The sequence below is a fragment of the Dermacentor andersoni genome, chromosome 1, assembly GCF_023375885.2.
Source record: "Dermacentor andersoni chromosome 1, qqDerAnde1_hic_scaffold, whole genome shotgun sequence".
In the NCBI taxonomy this organism is placed as follows: domain Eukaryota; kingdom Metazoa; phylum Arthropoda; class Arachnida; order Ixodida; family Ixodidae; genus Dermacentor; species Dermacentor andersoni.
In genome coordinates this window covers 369555352-369565430 of record NC_092814.1, presented here as the reverse complement: position 1 = coordinate 369565430, position 10079 = coordinate 369555352, and the positions used below count along the sequence as shown (strand labels likewise).

The 10079-nt window shown below is 42.3% G+C and overlaps 1 pseudogene; it reads left to right on the top strand.

Annotated features, from left to right (window-relative positions):
• The first annotated feature begins 654 nt into the window (after positions 1 to 654).
• LOC140219828 (protein GVQW3-like) lies at positions 655 to 1179 on the top strand (annotated as a pseudogene).
• Positions 1180 to 10079: the final 8900 nt, after the last annotated feature.

The window sequence follows — 10079 nt, the reverse complement described above, 5'->3', positions numbered from 1 at the left end:
AGTGTGGTTTTGAAATTTGCACTTGGAATTCAGAAGAGTATAGGCTTGGGCTGGTGGGTAATACTTAGTTACACTAGAAGCATAGCGCGGGAAGGCCGATCGACAAAGACTAGACAGGAAAAGCGCTAACTTTCAACCTGAAAGTTAAACGTTAGCGCTTGTCCTTTCTAGTCTTTGTCGACCGTCCTTCCCGCGCTATGCTTCTAGTGCAATCCACTTGGAAGCTTCCAACGATCATCACAGAGGTAGTGTCATGCCGGCTAATTCATGCAAAGGGCCTGGTAATGAAGGTCTCGGTATCACACGTGGGTGTGCCTGTATATATATATATATATATATATATATATATATATATATACAGAGTGGATATAACAATTTCGTCTTTGGCTTGTCCTCTTGCTAGTGAAGGGTGCATGGTTGCACATATAGTTCGTCCTTTGCGTATACGAGGTCTGTTAGAAAAGTATCCGAATCCGACGTTATTTTTTGCGAACACCTGATGGGTATGAAACAAGCGCGGTTGCATCAGCCGACCTTGAACCTTCGTGCGCATGCGCCAATTTTTTCCCGCCTGCCGATAGCGTCAATCGCTGGTACGCAGCGTTTGAGTGAGGTAGTGCGCAGTGCTCTCGTCGGTTTTTTATTGCAAGGAAAATGGCGAAGAGACCGGAGCAGCGCTACTGCATCAAATTTTGCCAGAAACTGGGCCACAGCCAAGTGGAAACCATTCGAAAGATTCAGACGGCTTTCGGTGGCGATGCTATGAGCAGCACACAGATTAAGGAGTGGTACAACCGGTTTAAAGAAATCCGCACCTCGGTGGATAGCGAGCCATGCTCCCGTCGGCCATGAACATGCCGACATGACCACGTCATTGCCGAAGTGAACGCTGTGGTGATGCGGGACCGTCGTGTGACTATCCGAGAAATTGCGAAAGAGGTAGGCATAACCACTTTTTCTGCGCATTCCATTATGACCGAAGATTTGGCCATGAACAGAGTTGTGGAGAAATTCGTGCCGAAGCTGCTCACGGTGGAGCAAAAGCAACTTCATGTTGAAGTCTCACAGGACTTGCTGAATTCCACAAACAGTGACCCCAACTTCATGAACACCATAATCACTGGTGACGAGTCTTGGGTGTACGGGTACAACCCGCGAACCCAATCGCAGTCGCCATAGTGGAAGCATTCCACGTCACCAAGACCAAAGAAGGCCCGCCAAGTGCGCAGCAACGTCAAAGTGATGCTGGCGGCTTTCTTTGACTCCCACGGCGTGGTACACCACGGATACACACCACAGGGTCAAACAATTACCAAAGAGTACTACAGGGATGTCCTTTGTCGCCTACGTGATGATGTGCGGCGCAAGAGACCGGAGTTGTGGTAAAGAAGAAATTGGCGCATCAATCACGACAATGCTCCTGCACATTCCTGGCACTTGATTCAGACTTTGCATACTAAAAAAATTTTGCGCCAAAACAACAAACACAAGAAAGACGACGACACCACGGGTGCCACCACGATGACACCACGGGCGACACAAAGATTTGGCGCAAAATTTTTTTAGTATGCAAGATCCCCAAATAGCCCAGCAGTTAACTCTTCTAAAGATTCAGAGTTTTCTGGCGAAAAACCAGTCTCCTCTAGTTCAGCAGGCTCCTTGCTCTCCTGATATAGGCTCCTGCGACTTCTGGCTGTTTCTCAAAGTCAAAAGGCCATTGAAAGGAGCGCGATTTCAGACACGAGAGGACATTATGGCTGCGACGTCAGCTGAGCTAAACTCCATTCCGAAATAGGCCTTCTCAGAATGCTTCTAACAATGGCAGCACCGATAGGAGGAGTGTGTGGATTCCCAAGGAGACTACTTTGATGGTGATTAGGTTTGGTACGCTCCAGTTATGCCAGCTTTGTTTCTTCATCAAAGGTCGGATACTTTTCTAACGGACCTCGTATGGCGAAGCCTGCTGCTGGTGAGTCCATGTGCTTTCATAACAATACCATTGTACTCATTGAATTGATAGAATGCCTTCTGATTGATTTATTTCGTTTATTATTCTTATTTATTAATATTATTAGGCGCGGAGTTCTTGAAGCCTGCTTCACATTCGCCGTGGGAAAAATTGCCGCCCGACTGGCCGCTCGAGCACTTTGCGTGTATTCGCGGGCTTCTCTGACGCTCGAAAAAACTGTTATGCAGCATGTATTGAGCAACAGAAAGCTACAATTTTCTCTTTGACACATTTAATCTAGTTATATTATAATATATTGAAATATAATATTGGGGAAGTTGATTGAATAATTATTAGTAATTATCAAATTAGGCGGGATTAAAAAAAATAATTTGGTTATGTCCAAGTGATGGCAAACAATATTACCTTGGTTCTGTCCAACTACGTGGCATTTTTATATTTTTAAACTCTGGCTAAAGTAATGTGGGACACCCTCTATATGGAAAGTGGACTGGCCGCAAGGAACATGCTCGCTGAGCTATGCTGGTGATACCATTGATGAAAATATTACAAAAGGCTGGGCGCACGGTCAAGAAAAACTTACCTTGTTTTCTTCGTCAGTCATGCTTTCAAAAGGTTGCGAAATATTTGTTCGCGTGGTTTTCACAGAAGCATGTGTAAGAAACATTCATTCACTCGGCTAGATAACTTTGAGGAGTGGCTCCATACAACTCATTTTCTTTAGCCGTCGAATATTGATTATTAAAAAGTTAATTAACGCAGCTTCCTTTATTACGCAAACAACTGTTCAACTTGCTCCGCATCTAGAGGTTATCAATTTGAACGCTCGAATAATAAAATGGTGTCACCACGATTCATATCGGTTTAATTTTTTATTTGGTGCAGGCAAAAAACAGGAGGTGCAGTACGCTTTTTATAAAGCAAGTATGAAAGCTTGGACACGTTATCTTGACGCAATTAAACCCTGGCCCAGCAATCACCACAGAGAGCGAAAAATCAACAGCGGTGCGTTACAGCATGAAGCGCGTAAGTGGAGCTACGGAGCTACTGTAATTTGGTAGTACACTTTAATTAGTATTTTTTCCTGCCAGGGGCGCTCAGTGCGGCTAAATATTTTATCTATTAATGCGCATATGACAACCGACAAACACTGTCATGTCATTTTTCAACAAATAAGTAGATTATTAGTTTTATTAGGCTTCTGGCATTCAAGTCTACGCTTTATTACTTGAATGATGGTTTTAATACTTCACTGACGTTCTATAAGCCGCAGCTCATTGGTATAGATTGCATTGCGGGCCGTTTATCGATTCAAATTGGAAGGCGGTATTATTTGCGAACGGGGTGGTCGTTTCATTTGAACAGCATCAAGGTTCGTTTGAATTAGATAACAAACAAATATCTCAACCAGCTTATGCGTCCAATATTCGATAGCCGCCACCAAGCGAACGTGTTTAAAGATTCTGAATTTTATCAGCTGTGCCGTTTTACTAGCATATAACGGCTGCACGGCTTCCGTCGTCAGTGATCTGCCGCGTCTGGCCGTGTAATGACGTGTTGGTCTCAAAAAAAAAAGAAAAAAAATGTTCTGCCTATCGTGTAAGTTCACCGCTGGAACCAAGCAATGTCGGTCGCTTAGAAGCTACCGACGAATGCGGATTAACCTTGCAGCCTGTGGGTGTGTGCACCAATGAGTAAAAAGGCACTGCTTCGCATTCTCGAGATTGTACTTCTTTGCTAGGGAGGTGGATAAAACAGATTCCTATAGTCGTTTCTTCAGTGGAAAATAATAATAATTTTTAAGTTACTGCTCTTCAAAGACAACTCAAACCAGGCTCTTATTTTACCAAGTTGCTAAAATTCTTAACACGGAGTACAGCATCAATAATGAATTATTTTGTATGTTTCTGCATAAATGACACACTGCGAGAAATTCACTGCGCAGTAATGGCAGTGCGCTTCCTGTAATACCATCACATTAATTGCATTTGAGACATGATAAAATTATTGTGTTTACTATCTAGTACATGGCAGAAAAAAATTATCATCTAATGGAGGCTTCACTAAGCACAACCCACACAAAGATGATGATGATTATGATATGTGGTGTTTGATGGCGCAAGGGCCAGATCTGGCTCACACAAAGATACCACTGAAAGAAATGCGCACATAAACAGTGTTGTGTGTGTGTGTACGTGTGCTTTTCGGTCATAGAGCGTTTTGTGCACTGTTCTTAGTCATACATGAATCACAAATTCACCTACACTTCCACCTTAGTAATTCAGGCTCTATTTTTTTCGACTCCACCCTCCAAGGCACTGCTCATATTTTTTCACCCCTTTGGACTCTCTTGTCTCTGAACGTACAAGTAAACAGTGAAATGTGTCACTACTGCAAGTACCTAGGGCGAGAAGCTAGAGAAGGTATGTTTCTCAACACACAACTAGAACCGTGATTTGTTCATTTATTCTCTTTTCATTTCCCGTTTTTCTTGCATGTTTGTCATGGCCTTATAATTTATCTTTTCTGGAAGACAGACAAAAAAGATTATAGGTCTGCAGGTTGCCAGGCCAAACTATAAGAAGCTCAACGGTCATCATAATGACAGGTCCTCTTGAATTATTTACCTCACCATGCAATGTTTGCAAGTATACCACATAGAGGGATGTGAGCATCAGGAAAGCAGCAGTATGCAGTTTTGTATCGTACCGAGCGGCAATGCTAAAGTTTTACATACACACTTATTTGCATTTAATGGCATTTTATCACAACCGGAGAAGTAACATGTTGAGTGCGAACTTGTTTTTTTCAAGTCGTTATTGCCATGACAACCCGAAGAGAAGCAATGTAGCAAGCTTCTACTTGCTAATTCACAAACTATGTCATCTGCTCTTTGCAAATCAGATTGACTGGCATTACCATCAAGTATCATCTACACCCTCACAATGTTAATTTGTTAAATGAAAATGCGAACAATCTTCAAAAACGCTCAATGCAATTTTAAAGAAATTATACTTCATGTTGACTGAAACACTGGCAGTCCCTTTTCATCTTATTCTATTATTTTTTCTATTTAAAATACCCTCCGGGCCACATAGCATGAAAGGCGGGAATGGTTACAAAGTAGCAGTGTAAAGCGAACATGAGCAGCGAGTCCTGGTAATATAATAATTCTCCTGATGATACAATGTGAGCTAATGCTTTGCAAAAAAGTTCGTCATTGGTGATTGATGGCTACGATAATTGAGGGAAGGTTGTTCCATTCCTGAGATGTCCTGGGGGTGAAAGATTGAAGGAAAGGATTGGTGTAACATGATTCAATTCCTACCTTACTGTGATGATCGACGCAGTAGGAAATGTACTGAGGCAGCAGTATGAAGTCGTCATGAAGTGTGGTGCGATGTAAGATTTCATGAAATAGCGAAAGGGGGGGGGGGTCTTGGGGGTGTCTTGGGGGCGTCTTAAGGGCGGTTAACTAGTGGAATAAGTGCTAGGTGAGTTTTCATTGAGGTTATGCAAGCAGTACGATTATAATTAGAAAGAATGAAATCAGTAGAGTTATTTTGTACTAGTTCAATTTACGCAATAAGATTAATGCGACTGGGATTCCATATTGGCGATACATATCCAAGTTTTGAGCACATTAGAGTCTTGTAAAGGTATAATTTTAAGGGAGACGGTGCTTTCGAAAAGTTGCGCCGTAACTACCTGAGCATGTGATTAGCAGTGTTAATGACGTACCCTATATTATTGGTCCAATTTATGCTAGTTGTAATGTGAAAACCAAGATATCTATAAATAGAGAGACAAAAAGGGTAGGAAAAACAAAAACATCAAGAAATCTAAGGGAATGTTGTTAAGATGGTCAGTGCTAGGATTATGATTAGATGTGGATACCCACATTATTTTACATTTGTTAATTACAAATGCTTCACGTAAAGTTTGCATGCAAACAATAACTAAGCTCACCTTGCACCGTAAGAGATAGCTAAGGTAATTTCCCAAAACTGGCCTCTTCCATACTTCTAAAGCAGGCAAATCACTAAAAACATTTTTTCTCTCTTCAAACAGCAGATGATAAACCTTAGCACACTGTGTTCCCAAAAAGTTTTTGAAATATACTCGGTGTAAGTATGACGTAACATTCAGCCAAACAACAGTGGACGAGCAAGCGAACCCTCAGCGTAGGAACTTTTGTTCGTCACGGCCCTTCCAAATATGTTTGCTTGTTGAAACGTTGGCTTCAGGCTGCGGCTGCCCTTGCTCATCTTTGTTACTTAAAGTGCTCATCTGCTTGCAACCTCTTTGCTTTGTTAACACACGAACCGAGATGTTTTTTCAACATTAAACCATAAAATTGCATTCTACAAGAATTTGCATTTTACAATTGGGTTTCACATTGGTTTATTTATCGTCCTTGTTTATTCACACAATATTTGCAGAAGTACTTGTTGTCTCCATAACGTTCCTTGCTTTCCTACTAGTATTCCACTTGTGTCAAAGCCTTTACTGCCACGTCTTAAAACTAAATGTGCAGCACAAGTATTAGGAGCAGACAACATGTGCTTTAAACTTAGCGCAATGTGCCCCCCCCCCCCCCCCCCCCCCTAGACTAGGTGCCTCTCGCCGATGTGTTATGAAAATAATGGGATACTACAGCTCGAGTTTAACTTTCCGACAGTACACATTTGCAAGCACATTTTATGTTTCTCTTTTTAATCCAGCTGAAAATGTTGAACGCGTACAATATACGTATAGTACAGAACACGTCCAGCAGCCCTGTAAGCAACTACAAGTACGAGGGTAGCCCAGCATAAATATTGTTGTCTAAAGCTTCGTTCACTGTGCTTCAGCGGCACGCTGATGAGAAAAATTCGCTGTATTTTAGCTTTCAATTCCATTAGATGGCTGTATTTTGTGAACTCAGTGATTGGCTGCTTTAAGTGCACCTGACGAGTACAAAAACTGTGGGCATGTACTACTTCATTCACCATCGACAATAAACGATGTGAGCTTACTAGCTTGAAGCATTTTTTTTTGCCAGTTGAGGCCTCTCGGTCACCTGGCCACACAATAAATATATCTCTAGTCATGTTATATTTCCATACACAGGAATACCGCCACAAAAGAGGTACCAAAACGCCCAAAACCAGCGAGCGAGCACCACGATGAGCCCAAACAGCCGCTACTGAAGCTGCCATATTGCTCACTACGAAAAGATGAGGACATTAGTTTTGATTTCTCCTGCGCTATGTCTCGGTCGTATACTTTAGTTTGCAACGCCACCGCTACTCTTATTTCTGTTGCACTGTGGAAGGTAGTTTCCCTTCTTTAAGTTTCCATACAGGAAGGTGTTCTGTGATTCAACTTGATGATCTTAAACCCACCTGCCGAACCGTGAACTTCTGCCTTCGCATTTCACTCTCCTACATTATACAAGAAGCACCTTAGCGCTACGGTATATCACAAAAGGTGTGTGGAGGACATTGTCTGCACTCCCGATTAATTTCTGCGCGTTGGTGGTATCAGGCTTGCTTTCCTGGCATCATCAGCAATAAAAACAGCTGCCTGGGGAAAGGTGTTGGATAAATTTTGCAGCGCTTAGTAACAGATGGGGTAGCGCGGAAATGTGCGTTGGAACGAAAAGTGCTGAAATTTTGGTATGAGTGCTTTACGGCATATACTTTGGCTGTTTAATGTTAAAACTCAAAGAAAAAAACACCGCCGTTTTGTGATCATTGATGCTGACACACCATTTCATGCGACCTACAGTCGCATGAAATTTGTGCTCCAAAATAGCACTAGTATTACAGTACAAACAGTACAATAGTACCAGCGGCCCCTAGACTGCGCGGCTACAGTGTCACACGAAATACTGGTTTAATAAATACTAGTAATGTCAAAGTACTCAGCATTTCAAGTTATGATGTGTCAGCAGCTCTCTGCAGCCTTGGGGGGCGCTTCTACCACGAACACCATGTTTCAGCTGGTCGTGAAAATTTATCCGTAGTCCCCCACTACGGCGTGCCTCGTAATCGAATCATGGTTTTGGCACCTGAGACCCCACAATTCATTCATTCACTATTCGTAAATTCCAATACTTTTCTGATGCGTTTGGGATATTTTAAACGTGAACTGCACACAGGTAAATATAAAATTGCAGCAAGAATATGGGAAATTTTCACCTCCACGGGCATAGTGTAGATATAAACATGAGAGCTTGCCTAGTGAAGGAGGCTACGTCACTTTGGTAGCCGTACATTACAAGCTGTACAGTGATCATTTACACTCTCTGATGAGCCATGTGCATGCAAGCAAACTACTGGTTTAAACTTAATGCTTTATTTAGGCTTGTAATAAGCAACGTGTCATGACGAACTGTTTTGTTACAGAAACAGTGCTAACATTAAGGACACTCGAATGTGAAGCTAGTTCTGCATTAAATGTGGTAACGGCTCTACAATATTTGAAAACTATTTGAAAGGTATTAAGTACATAGGATTTGTTTCGCTTCTGGCACGGTTCGCTTCGTATTCAATTTTGCCTCCAAAATCACTCTTGGCACACCCCTATACCTTCGCCATAAAATCTGCGGCATCATTAGGAAAATTTAGTGTGCCTGCCCGTCTTGGCCAAGCAATAACTTTGTAACAGTCCTTTAAGACAGGTCACTAAAAGATGAAAGAAATTTAGTATAATCGCCTTAAATATTAGCTCAAAGATGGTTGAAAGAGCGCCCGAGACTGCACTTCGGCACAGAAATTAAAAAAATTGAAGAGCTCAGCACTGTTCCCATTACTGCTATATATTAAAACGAATAGTTTGTGCAAACGTAGCCGTGTTGTTTTAGGGCTGCTTCCACCACGGACGCACGTCATAGCCCATATTTAGCGCGACTGTACGTTTGTGTGCACTGTCCCGACCATCCCACTATTTTCTTCTCTAGGTCTTAACACTAGGCAAACAAAACATATGCCGCAAAGAACTCATCCTAATACGTCAGTACTTTTTGTTCTAAAGCCCTAGTGCGCGCTACTTCGTCTTTTACAAAGTGCTCAAAAATTTATCCAATGCATTTCCGCAGCCAGCTTTTCGTATTCTTGATAACGCCAGGAAACCGAGCCTGATGCCACCAACGCTAAGAAATCTAATCGGGAGAACGCACAATGTTCTCGCACACCTTGTGCGATGTGCCTTAGCGCTGATGTGCGTCTTCTATAGTGTAGAATAATCGGTTGTAAAGACAGAAGGTGCGCGGTTGGGCACATGCATTTAAGCTCATGAACTTGATATGCGCCAAGATAACCTGTCCAAGCTTTGACACTTGCCTCTATAAGAAGCCTACATACTCCACCACCAATATGCCGGCTTCTTTTGATGGTGTGTGATGTTTTATGGCGCAAGGGCCAGGTTTGGCCAAAGAGCGCCATGACAAGTGGTAATGCTGACGATATATTGTGGATGGCGTGCACAATGAATTCCTCATGGTAGTTGTAACATGGCTGTAAAAGGGCCTAAAATCTGTCGCTGTAAGTGGCGCAAAATATATAGGGGCTAAAATAATGATGCTGACTAGGTAGTTATGTGGGCTATGACAATGGGCTTTCGTTAAGACATGATGCAAGAAAACATAATAATGACACCAGAGTTTCAAGAGTGCCCTTTAATGCAGGGCTGTTAGTCACGTACTAAAAGTTGCCTGGCCAAATGATTTTCAATGCGCTGGTGTCGACTTGAAAATCTAAGACTGTTTGCAGATTAAAAAGTGGTTCATCGCTAAGAAAAAATGCAGGGTGAAGGGGTATATTCTCGCGACATGCAGAAGGGAAATACTTTTTTCTCTCTGTTTCTATCGCAGGGCACTGAATAAGAACATTTAGAACTGTCGAACAATTGCCGCACTTAATACAAATCGGAGGATCGCCCACAGTCAAGAGATAAAAGTGGGTACCATATGTGCGGCCTATTCTTAATCGGCAAAGTAGTAGTTCTTTGTACCGTGCTGTTTTCCCCCTTATCCAGTTCCCCAGTTTTGGTTTTATCATGTGAAGCTTATTCGTTGCTTGTGTATCCCACTCGCCTTGCCAATGATTTCTCAATTTACGGCTTA